Source organism: Salmo salar, chromosome ssa11, assembly GCF_905237065.1.
Source record: "Salmo salar chromosome ssa11, Ssal_v3.1, whole genome shotgun sequence".
NCBI classification, from domain to species: Eukaryota; Metazoa; Chordata; class Actinopteri; order Salmoniformes; family Salmonidae; genus Salmo; species Salmo salar.
This window is the reverse complement of record NC_059452.1, coordinates 104,200,546-104,213,791: the sequence shown is the minus strand read 5'-3', so window position 1 is coordinate 104,213,791 and position 13,246 is coordinate 104,200,546.

Sequence of the window (13,246 nt, the reverse complement as noted above, 5' to 3'; positions counted from 1 at the left end):
AGCTCCTCCTATTTGAGTGACATCTCTTAATTAACAGCCCAAGGTAAACATGCACTTACCTTGGATGGGAGACCTCTGTCTCTGTGGGGCTGGGAGAAAGAAGGCTTACTGTTTTAAAACTGTTCCAGATCGTACCCTATTCCCTACGTAGTGTACTACTTTTTGACCAAAGCCTCGTAGGCCCTGGTTAAAAGTAGTGCGCTTCATAGGGAATAGGGTGCCATTTGAGAGGCACAGTAAGTGAACCATGTATTCATCACATCATACTTCTTTTAATTATTCACAGATCCAGATAAAAAAAAATGGTATTTGTACAAGACAAAACAGTTCTCCTTTTTAATGTGTACATGATCTCGGGTATAGTGTGGAACACATGCGTACAACAGAATATACTACCGTCACACTTGAAAAACATATTTTTAATTTGTTATCTTAAGTGTCATTTTTATGTAATAAATGGTTTTTCTACCTCCAGCCTTATTTTTGTCTTTTGATCTCACTCACAGTTAATATAATAATATATACCATTAACAAGATGCTCGTATTCAAAGTGACTGACAGTTGTGGATGTATTTAATATATGGGTAGTCCTGGGAATTGAACCCACTATCCTGTTGCAAGCATCAAAGTTCTGGTTCCTTCTGAGAGCCTATGGGAGTCTTAGAAAATGTCACGTTACAGCAGAGATGCTCTGTTTTGGATAAAGAGGCTATAGAAGGCCAAGAAATGGTCAGAGGGGGAACTTCCTGTTTAGAATCTTCTCAGGTTTTGGCCTGCCAAATGAGTTCTGTTATACTCACAGACACCATTCAAACAGTTTTAGAAACTTTATGGTGTTTTCTATCTAAATCAAACAATTATATGCATATTCTAGTTTCTGGGCAGGAGTAATAACCAGATTAAATCAGGTACGTTTTTTTTATCCGGCCGTGAAAATACTGCCCCCTATCCTAAACAGGTTAAAGTATCTGTTGCTGTTTCTTGTGGACTGCATTTTACCTTGCATAATTATAAAACATCACATCCCACTGGACACAGGCATCAATTCAACCTCTATTCCATGTTGGTTCAACGTAATCAATTGAAATGACGTGGAAACAATGTTGATTCAACCAGTGGGATGTATGAAAATGTATTCCGAGACATACTGTGTATTAGTCATTAAACGTGAAGAATGATTAACCAATCAGAAGTCATTCAAACTATCTGTTGAAATATAAGAAACCTGTTGTGAAATGTTACACACACACACACAGCCTCAAGAGGCCCAAGGTAATGAGTGGGTATGGCAATTGACCAGTGGTGTGAAGTACTAAGTAAAAATACTTTTAATACTTAAGTTTTTTTTTTTTTTACTATCTACTTTACTATTTATATTTTTGACAAGTTTTACTTTTCATTACATTCCTGAAATAATGTACTTTTTACTGCATACATTTTCACTGACACCCAAAAGTACTACCGTAATGTCCGGACTATTAAGCGCACCTGAATATAAGCCGCACCCACTGAATTAAAAAATATATATTTTGAACATAAATAAGCCGCACATGTCTATAAGCTGCAGGTGCCTACCGGTACATTGAAACAAATGAACTTTACACAGGCTTTAATGAAACACGGCTTGTAACAAAAAATAAAAAATTAGCAGCTAGCTTTGGTTGTCTTTTTGCACTGAGTCAATTCCTCACGCTGCTGTTTCCAACGTCTTATCATCGACTCATTAAGACTATGCTCCCGTGCAGCAGCTCTATTTCCTTTTCCAACAGCCTGATCAATCGCCTTCAACTTGAAAGCTGCATCATATGCATTTCATATGCATTTCTCCGTGTCTTTGCCATGATGAGGGTGACAAAATGACTACCGTAATCAGAATGATGGGAAGTTTGAGAGGGCTCAATTTAATCTAAACGGTAAACCAAAAAGTTGTTTGACCTTAACCCGTTCGGCAATTTCATTGGTCTAATGAAAGCTTCATGCCGCCAAAAAACTGAGCACGTCACAGAATGTTTTTTTGGAGGAAAAAAAAATTGAAAGTGGGAAAAAATCCATATATTAGCCGCGTCATTGTTTAAGCCGCGGGGTTCAAAGCGTGGGAAAAAAGTTGCAGCTTATAGTCAAGAATTTACGGTAGTTAAATTTTTTTATGTTTAACAGGACAGGAAACTGGTCCAATTCACACACTTATCAAGAGAACATCCCTGGTTATCTTTACTGCCTCTGATCTGGCCAACTCACTAAACACAAATTCTTTGTTTGTAAATGATGTCTGAGTGTTGGAGCGTGCCCCTGGCTATCCATAAATAAGAAACATTTCAAATTAAAAGGTGCTGTCTGGTTTACTTAATATAAGGAATTTGAAATTATTTATACTTTAACTTTTGATGCTTAAGTATATTTTAGCTATTCATTTGACTTTCGATTCTTAAGTATGTCTGCCCAGGGACTACGGTTGAAAATTAGCCGGTTGGCTAAAACAGGCACTTTTACTGAAACGGCGATTAATGTGCACTGTCCCTGTAAAAATAAAAATAAACTCCAACTCAAACCAAATACTTTTACTCGGGTAGTATTTACTGGGTGGCTTTTACTTGAGTAATTTTCTATTAAAGTTATCTTTACTTTTACTCAAGTATGACACAATGGGTACTTTTTCCCACAATTGCAACAGACTGATTCTGAGTGATTGACACAACAGGATCCAAACATCTGCCACGATCCATCAATCAGATTAGCGTTGGTCGACACCTGCATAGCGGATGTGTTGGTGACGTCGGAGGTGGGAACTGTGTTAAAACTGTCATCCACAAGCTGCTCCTTGTGTTACCTTATTGCCTACACTGCCATTGGATGCAAAGAAACCACCTGACTTTATATCCGACAAATCCCACGCAGCCGCTTTACAAGTTCAAACATTGATGTTCTATTGTAGGCAAAAGGCCATCCTCCTGATTAGACTGACAGCCTTTAGACCCCCCCCCTCCCCCCATCCAAAATAATATGAAAATGATTCAATAGCCTGCACTTTCTATCGCTGTTTTGAACTTCTAACATCTAATACCTCGGGAAATATACAGTTGAAGTCGGAAGTTTACATACACCTTAGCGAAATACATTTAAACTCCGTTTTTCACAATTCCTGACATTTTGTCCTAGTTAAAAATTCTCTGTCTTAGGTCAGTTAGGATCACCACTTTATTTTAAGAATGTGAAATGTCAGAATAATAGTAGAGAGAATGATTTATTTCAGCTTTTATTTCTTTCATCACATTCCCAGTGGGTCAGAAGTTTACATGCACTCAATTAGTATTTGGTAGCATTGCCTTTAAATTGTTTAACTTGGGTCAAACGTTTTGGGTAGCCTTCCACAAGCTTCTCACAATAAGAGGGGTGAATTTTGGCCCATTCCTCCTGACTGAGCTGGTGTAACTGAGTCAAGTTTGCAAGCCTCCTTGCTCGCACACACTTTTTCAGTTCTGGCCATAAATGTTCTATAGGATTGAGGTCAGGGCTTTGTGATGGCCACTCCAATACCTTGACTTTGTTGTCCTTAAGCCATTTTGCCACAACTTTGGAAGTATGCTTGGGGTCATTGTCCATTTGGAAGACCCATTTGCGACCAAGCTTTAACTTCCTGACTGATGTCTTGTTGCTTCAATATATCCACATAATTTTCCTGGCTCATGATGCCATCTATTTTGTGAAGTGCACCAGTCCCTCCTGCAGCAAAGCACCACCACAACATGATGCTGCCACCCCCGTGCTTCACAGTTGGGATGGTGTTCTTCGGCTTGCAAGCCTCCCCCTTTTTCCTCCAAACATAGCGATGGTCATTATGGCCAAAAAGTTATATTTTTGTTTCATCAGACCAGAGGATATTTCTTCAAAAAGTACGATCTTTGTCTCCATGTGCAGTTGCAAACCATAGTCTGGCTTTCTTATGGCGGTTTTGGAGCAGTGGCCTCTTCCTTGCTGAGCGGCCTTTCAGGTTATGTTGATATAGGACTCGTTTTACTGTGGATATAGATACTTTTGTACCTGTTTCCTCCAGCATCTCCACAAGGTCCTTTGCTGTTGTTCTCAGATTGACTTGCACTTTTCGCACAAAAGTATGTTCATCTCTAGGAGACAGAACGCGTCTCCTTCCTGAGCTGTATGACAGCTGCGTGGTCCCATGGTGTTTATACTATGGTACTATTGTTTGTACAGATGAACGTGGTACCTTCAGGCATTTGGAAATTGCTCCCAAGGATGAACCAGATTTCTTTTCTGAGGTCCTGGCTGATTTCTTCTGATTTTCCCATGATGTCAAGCAAAGAGGCACTGAGTTGGAAGGTAGGCCTTGAAATACATCCACAGGTACACCTCCAATTGACTCAATTGAAAGCCACAAGTTCACTTAGCCTATCAGAAGCTTCTAAGCCATGACATCATTTTCTGGAATTTTCCAAGCTGTTTAAAGGCACAGTCAACTTAGTGTATGTAAACTTCTGACCCACTGGAATTGTGATACAGTGAATTATAAGTGAAATAATCTGTCTGTAAACAATTGTTGGAAAAATTACTTGTGTCATGCACAAAGTAGATGTCCTAACCGACTTGCCAAAACTATAGTTTGTTAACAAGAAATTTGTGTAGTGGTTGAAAAATGACTTTTAATGACTCCAACCTAAGTGTATGTAAACTTCCGACTTCAGCTGTAAGTAATGCTAGCTGTGGCTAGACATGTTTATAACAAAGTTTGTTCTCTAGATATCAATGCGTTATCTAACTTAGCTGGCATAATAATGTAGCTACTAAACAGCTCCAAAGAAACCCAGGTGACATTAACTCTGACTGCTCCCCCCATTGAAAGTGAATACTAATGTAACCTTTATAACGTTAGCAGATTGCATTATCTTTTAGATCTTACCAACTTTGACAGTTGTTTTACCTATGAAAATGTAATGCTAGTTCTACTGTAACTTTACTGTACCGTTGCCATGCTAGCTAGCTATCCAGTCAGCTACGCTAAGCAGCAACTATTGAAAATGAATGCTAGGGCTACTATAACTTTACAGTACCGTTGCCATGCTAGCTAGCTAGCCAGGCGACTACGCTAAGCAGCAACTATTGAAAATTAATACTAGGGATACTTTAGCGTTACCGTGCTAGCTAGCCAGGCAGCTATGCTAAGCAACAAGTTCAATTCTACTGTTGGAAGACAAGTTGGCTCTGGTTAATATCACCATTGCATATAAAGTCTGGATGTCGCTCTTTTTTTTCAATGTAGTTGGCTGAGTCAACCAATAGCATCGCACCCCTCCATCTTTTGAAAGATATAGACTGTGTCCTTCTTCCAATGAATGAGAAGCTATACATTTTTATTTTACTAGGCAAGTTAGTCAAGAACAAATTCTTATTTACAATGACGGCCTACCCCGGCCAAACCCTAACGACGCTGGGCCAATTGTGCGCCGCCCTATGTCACTCCCAATCACAGCTGGTTGTGATACAGCCTGGAATCGAACCAGGGTTTGTAGTGAAGCCTCTAGCACTGAGATGCAGTGCCCTAGACCACGGCACCACTCGGGAGCTCCCGAGTGTTTCATAAAGCCATGATTGACTTGTGAAACATGGACATGGAGATGGTGATTATTAGACATGGTTGACAGCCTGAAGTGAATAAAATAGTACCGTGCTCTAATCACTGAGCTACAGCGGACCACTCACAACATTTGTGTGGTTAACAGTCCCCCATAGACATTGAACATGTGATTTATCCTTCAGTCCTCCTTCAAGATGCCCTGAGAGAGTATGTGTGTCATTTCATTCCTAGAGTTGTCTGCCTGGCTGGGTGTCTAGCTGACTGACTGGCTGGCTCACTGGCTGGGTGTCTAGCTGACTGAGTGACTGACTGGCTGGCTGGCTTACTGGCTGGGTGTCTAGCTGACTGAGTGACTGACTGGCTGGGTGTCTAGCTGACTGACTGGCTGGCTTACTGGCTGGGTGTCTAGCTGATTGAGTGACTGACTGGCTGGGTGTCTAGCTGACTGACTGGCTGGGTGTCTAGCTGACTGACTGGCTGGGTGTCTAGCTGACTGGCTGGCTGGGTGTCTAGCTGACTGGCTGGCTGGGTGTCTAGCTGAATGGCTGCCTGGGTGTCTAGCTGACTGACTGGCTGGGTGTCTAGCTGACTGACCTTCTGGGTTTCTAGCTGACTGGCTGGATGGCTAGCTGACTGACTGACCATACTACTGTACACACAGCCAGGCTGATCTCACCAGCCTACCATACTACTGTACACACAGCCAGGCTGATCTCACCAGCCTACCATACTACTGTACACACAGCCAGGCTGATCTCACCAGCCTGCCACACTACTGTACACACAGCCAGGCTGATCTCTCCAGCCTACCATACTACTGTACACACAGCAAGCCTGATCTCACCAGCCTACCATACTACTGTACACACAGCCAGGCTGATCTCACCAGCCTACCATACTACTGTACACACAGCCAGGCTGATCTCACCAGCCTACCATACTACTGTACACACAGCCAGGCTGATCTCACCAGCCTACCATACTACTGTACACAGCCAGGCTGATCTCACCAGCCTACCATACTACTGTACACAGAGCCAGCCTGATCTCACCAGCCTACCATACTACTGTACACACAGCCAGGCTGATCTCACCAGCCTACCATACTACTGTACACAGCCAGGCTGATCTCACCAGCCTACCATACTACTGTACACACAGCCAGGCTGATCTCTCCAGCCTACCACACTACTGTACACACAGCCAGGCTGATCTCACCAGCCTACCATACTACTGTACACAGAGCCAGCCTGATCTCACCAGCCTACCATAGTACTGTACACAGAGCCAGGCTGATCTCACCAGCCTACCATACTACTGTACACACAGCCAGGCTGATCTCACCAGCCTACCATACTACTGTACACACAGCCAGGCTGATCTCACCAGCCTACCACACTACTGTACACACAGCCAGGCTGATCTCACCAGCCTACCATACTACTGTACACAGAGCCAGCCTGATCTCACCAGCCTACCATAGTACTGTACACAGAGCCAGGCTGATCTCACCAGCCTACCATACTACTGTACACACAGCCAGGCTGATCTCACCAGTCTACCATACTACTGTACACACAGCCAGCCTGATCTCACCAGTCTACCACACTACTGTACACACAGCCAGGCTGATCTCACCAGCCTACCATACTACTGTACACAGAGCCAGCCTGATGTCACCAGCCTACCACACTGTGTAGTTAATCATTTATTATATGCTTGTGAGTTCCTGTGTCCTAGAGTACAAGGAGTGGAATGTTAGCACAAACAGACTGCTACCCAGGCTAGTCTTATCCTTCTTCATTTAATCTAGAAGAAAACAGAAAGGGTACATTGGGCCCTGTTGCCACGGTAACAGTGTTTGTTTACGTCATGAGCCCATTTAGCTGGTGTCACAGTGAAATAGAACCCCCTGGAAACGAACCTTTCCACACAGACTCTCCATTCATTCCACTCTTTCCCTTCTTCCTCCCTCCATCCCTCCATCCCTCCCTCCATCCCTCTGTCTCTCCTCTCAATGGAGCCACAGGACGCCCTCTATACACCAGACGCAGGAAGGAGGGAGGCAGAGAGCTGTACAACTTTTACCAATGACCTCACTACATTTCTAAAAATATTTATTCAGTCGTGATGAGCAGTATTGAGTCATGTGACAAGTGTTGTCTCCTGTTTATATTTATGTTCTGTTTCTAGGAAAGACTTATGGCAGACCAGAGCCACCTGACCTTTGTGAACTATGCCAGCTGCAGGACAATCACACTATTCAGACTCTCTCCTGAGCTCTGGAAACATCATCTCTCATCATGTGAGCCAGCTCCTTTGGAGAGAGAGAGACACAGAGAGAGAGAGAGGGAGAAAGACACCGAGAGAGAGAGAGACAGAGGGGGCGGAGAGAGAAAGAGACAGAGAGAGAGAGACAGAGAGAGAGAGGGGAGAGAGAGAAATAGACGCCGAGAGAGAGACAGTGGGGGGAGAGAGAGAGAGAGAGAGAGAGAGAGAGAGAGAGAGAGAGAGAGAGAGAGAGAGAGAGAGAGAGATAGGGATACACAGAAGAAGAGGGAAAGAGAGAGAGAGAGAGGGGGAGAGAGAGAAAGAGACAGAGAGAGAGACAGAGTGGGAGAGAAAGAGAGATGGGAAAGAGACAGAGGGGGAGAGAGGGAGACACGAGGGGGAGAGAAGGAGACACGTAGAGAGGGGGAGAGAATGACCTTCAATCCTCACTAACTCACACAGTCACCAAGGCTGCGCCACTGAACCTTGTGTGTGTGTGTGTGTGTGTGTGTGTGTGTGTGTGTGTGTGTGTGTGTGTGTGTGTGTGTGTGTGTGTGTGTGTGTGTGTGTGTGTGTGTGTGTGTGTGTGTGTGTGCCAGTGAGAAAATTGTGGATAGCTATCTCTCCAGAAATAGGGAGGGAGGAAGGGAGAGAGGGCAAGATTAAGAGGGAGGGAAAAAAGGAAAGTGAGAACTTGGAGAGAGTAGTAAGGGTGGTACTGTGAACTGAGGAAGTCTTCAACTAGAGGGAGAGAGATACAGAGAGAGACAGAGAGAGAGAGAGAGAGACAGAGAAAGACAGAGAGAGAGAGAGACAGAGAGAAAGCGAGAGAGACAGAGAGACAGAGAAAGAGAGAGACAGAGAGACAGAGACAGAGAAAGAGAGAGACAGAGAGAGAGAGACAGAGAGAGACAGAGAGAGAGAGACAGAGACAGAGAAAGAGAAAGAGAGAGATGGAATGCAGAATTAACACAAACTAAAGGAGGCCAGGACGTTAAATGACAGGTGAGACAAAAAAATAGATCTACTTTTATCTTGTTGTTCTTGTTGTTGTTGTTGTTGTTGCTGTTATTGTGAACACTGAACTACTATGCTTGATGTCAGGCACTCGCAAAGGTAAAATGGTGATCAATGAATATGCCTACAACTTCAGACATAATGGTCAGATGCCTTAAGAAAACAGTCAGCCATAATACAGTCGAGACCTTAACCCAACACCTATATCGGGGAATAGGGTGCCATATGGTTGGAGTAAGGTAATCATCTTTGGTCTAAAGTTATTCACTTGGTTCCATCTGAAGGAATTACAAGGGAATAGCATGTAGATGGAACCATCCCGGCACCCTATTCCCTATATAGTGCACTACTTTAGACCAGAGACCTATGGCACCCTATTCCCTATATAGTGCACTACTTTAGACCAGGGCCCTATGGCACCCTAATCCCTATGTAGTGCACTACTTTAGACCAGGGCCCTATGGGCATAAGGAATAGAGTGCTATTTGGGACATAACCAGTAGAAAAATCACCTGAATTGGTGATGCAGTATCACTGTTTCCCCAGTAGGTGTCTCAGTCTGGTAGTGTTATAATGGATGAATAGGGTCTTCGGCCTGTCCTAGCAACGTTAGCATTTACACAGCATTATATCACCTAGCTAGCAATAAACACATTGCACAAAAGGATGTCTCTCAAACACACACACACACACACACACACACACACACACACACACACACACACACACACACACACACACACACACACACACACAAAAGGATGTCAGTCTTTAAAACTTTACAACAGACTGAAACGTACAGACATGAATAAATACCTGTTCTTCCAATCTCCATGGAAACCAAGGCTGGTCAGGTTGTCCTGGCATGTCTCCATTGGCAACATGAATGATTTTGGTACGTTAGTTTGTCAAAAAATTATTTTAAACGGTAAAGCTTTCACACAAGTTAAAACATGATATTGAGGATGATGTGAAAATATAATTTACACAAACAGACACAATTGATATTGATATAGTTTGTAGAACAAAGATGTGAATTCTGTAAGTAAGCATTTCCCTGTACCGTGAAAAAAAAATATATATATATATATTTTTTGTGTGATTTTTATTTGATTTGGGATCCGACGTTATCCATGTGTAGATATTGTTCCAACCTCCAGGTGGCGATGTTGGGCTGTGGTTGTTTTGGGCCGTCACCGGCTCCGGGGCGAACTAGCCCCTAGGTACAGATCTAGGATCCGTTTCCCCTCCCCCCAATCCTAACTTTAAACATTATTGGAGGGAAAGGAAAAGGGAAAAGGGGGGGTACCTAGTCAGTTCTCCAACTGAATGTATTCAACTGAAATGTGTCTTCCACATTTAACCCAACCCCTCTGAATCAGAGAGGGTCACCCATCCAGTCCAGTCTGATTAGTGAGAACCTGCTGGAGGTAGCTAGGGGCATGGGGACCAAAACTTGATCTGAGGCCATTGAAAATTACTTTATCACTATGTGTATTTAATTAAAATTTAAAGGCCTAGTGAAGTCAAAAACTATATATATATATTTCTACAGTATATGGTTGGAATTATACTGTGAAATTGTGAAAATGATAATGCCCTTTCAGTGTAAGAGCTGTTTTGAAAAGACTGCCTGACATTTCAGCCTGTTTTGTTGGGATGGAGTTTTGGCCTGTCTTGTGACATCACCAGGCGGTTAAATTAGTTAATAGACCAATAAGAAAGAGAGTTTCAAACCTCTCTACCAATAACAGCTCATTGTCAGTTTTCCCCTCCCCACTCCCAGACAATCCTAGAAAAATTCTTGCTTGAGAAACTATTTATTTTTTGTACCATTTTAAATTTAAAAACAATTATAAAATACTTAATTGTTACCCAGAAATGATTTGATGGTGAGATAAAAACGGCTGCGTTGGACTTTAACCCTCTCTGTCCCTAGTTGTGGTTCTATGTTAACTTGTCATTCTATTGGATTACTACTTGCCTATGAGAATCTTGTTTTGAACTGTCTGTCCCTATTGGATTCATATTTACCCGTCTGTCCCTGGTGCAGTTGTCTGGAGAAACTAGGATTCCTGACTTCATCACAGATCACCCACTCTGACAGCAACATGGTTGGGTAAGTCGTGTGTGTGTGTGTGTGTGTGTGTGTGTGTGTGTGTGTGTGTGTGTGTGTGTGTGTGTGTGTGTGTGTGTGTGTGTGTGTGTGTGTGTGTGTGTGTGCGTGCGTGCGTGCGTGCGTGCGTGCGTGCGTGCGTGCGTTTGTACATGGGTGCCCACGTCATATACGTCTTGAATGGTGCATCCGGGACACCCCTAACAGCTACAGAAAGCATGAGTCATTTATTTCCCAATCCCAGCTAAGCTCAACCCCTCACTGGATAAAAAAATATACAATCTGTATTCTGGGGAGGGAGAGAGTCTGCTATTACAACACAGTTAGAGAAACAACCAGTGGCTTTGTTTAGAGGTGGCAGGGAGAATTAAAGAGAGACGGAGAAAGGTAGAATGAAGAAGAGAAAGGAGAAGGAAGAATGAAGGCTTGAGGGAGAGATATTAGGGAAAGAGGATCCTGGTTGGTCAGGTTCAGTGGAGTTGAGTCAGAACGTACTGTAGCGTCCCTCAGGTCAGGTGTTGTGTTATTAAAGAGTGTGTGTATCTGTGTGTGTGTGTGTGTGTGTGTGTGTGTGTGTTACTAAAACCAGATGATTTGACTTTGCTTTGTGATGTTAAATGAACTCCTTCCTGGCTCTTTAGAGCAACTAGATCTCACAGTCTCACGTCAGAATTAGACGTTCGTCCATGTTTCTCAAACGTCACATTTTGAAGTTGTTTCAAACGTCAGATTTTGAAGTTGGTTCAAACGTCAGATTTTTAAGTTGTTTCAAACGTCAGATTTTGAAATTGTTTCAAACGTCAAATTTTGAAGTTGTTTCAAACGTCAAATTTTGAAGTTGTTTCAAAAGTCAAATTTTTACTTTGTTTCAAACGTCAAATTTCAAAGTCTTTAAGGTTAAGGCATTAACTCAACATTTAAGGTAAGGGTTAAGGTTTGGGATAATATAAAAAAACAAGTGTATTTGAACATGCAACCTTTGGAATCAGAGGCAGATACTTCCTCCTATTTGCCATCCCCCTTCCACACCACTCTAGCAAAACTGACACCTACTTGAAGGGAACAGCGCTCACTGTTTCCCCTAGTGGCCGGTATCCAGATGATCTCCCGACGTCCTCAGACATGGATGGATGTCGAATACTGACTTGTATCACGAGTGACCTGGCTATTAAGAAACACCGTAGTCTGGTTAATAACCCCCAGCTTAGTGCGCACGCACGCACGCACACACGCACGCACGCACACACGCACGCACGCACACACGCACATGCACACACACACTATAATATTCTAACTCCATTACCACATCATACTCCTGAGGGTTCAACTGCTTTACAGACTACACTACACTTAAACCTGCTTTACAGACTACATTACACTTAAACCTGCTTTACAGACTACACTACACTTAAACCTGCTTTACAGACTACACTACACTTAAACCTGCTTTACAGACTACACTACACTTAAACCTGAGCCTTAGTACACACAGATACACACAGGTACACACATGTACACACTGGCACGACCAGGTACACACATGTACACACTGAGGATTTGATGTTGGTGTGCTGTGCCTTTTTTTCTCCACACATAGTGTTGTGTGTTCCTACAGCGTTGGAACCGTTCATTTATTTACACAGGTACACACAGGTACACACAGGTACACAAAGGTATAGACAGGTACAAACAGGAAAACATAGGTACACACAGGTGCACACAGATACCCACAAGTACACAAAGGTACATGGGTACACACAGGTACACACAGGTACACACATATACATACAGGTACACACAAGTACACACAGGTACACACAGGTACACACAGGTACACACAGTTACACACAGGTACACACAGGTCCACACAGGTCCACACAGGTACACACAGATACACACAGGTACACACAGATACACACAGGTACACACAGGTACACACAGATACACACAGGTCCACACAGATACACACAGGTACACACAGATACACACAGGTCCACACAGGTCGGCACTGTGTTTTCTGTCAGCCTTGTGTTGTTATCTGCTATGAGGAAAATAGTCCTGCTGGCTAGGTAAATAGGAGAGAGAGAGAGAGAGAGAGAGAGAGAGAGAGAGAGAGAGAGAGAGAGAGAGAGAGGAGAGAGAGAGAGAGATTTTATTTAAATTTATTTGGATCTCTTTTAGTCCCCATTTGGACTAATCTTCCAAGAGTCCTTAAACATTAAAATACAATTTATATACGAACACATTTTCACATA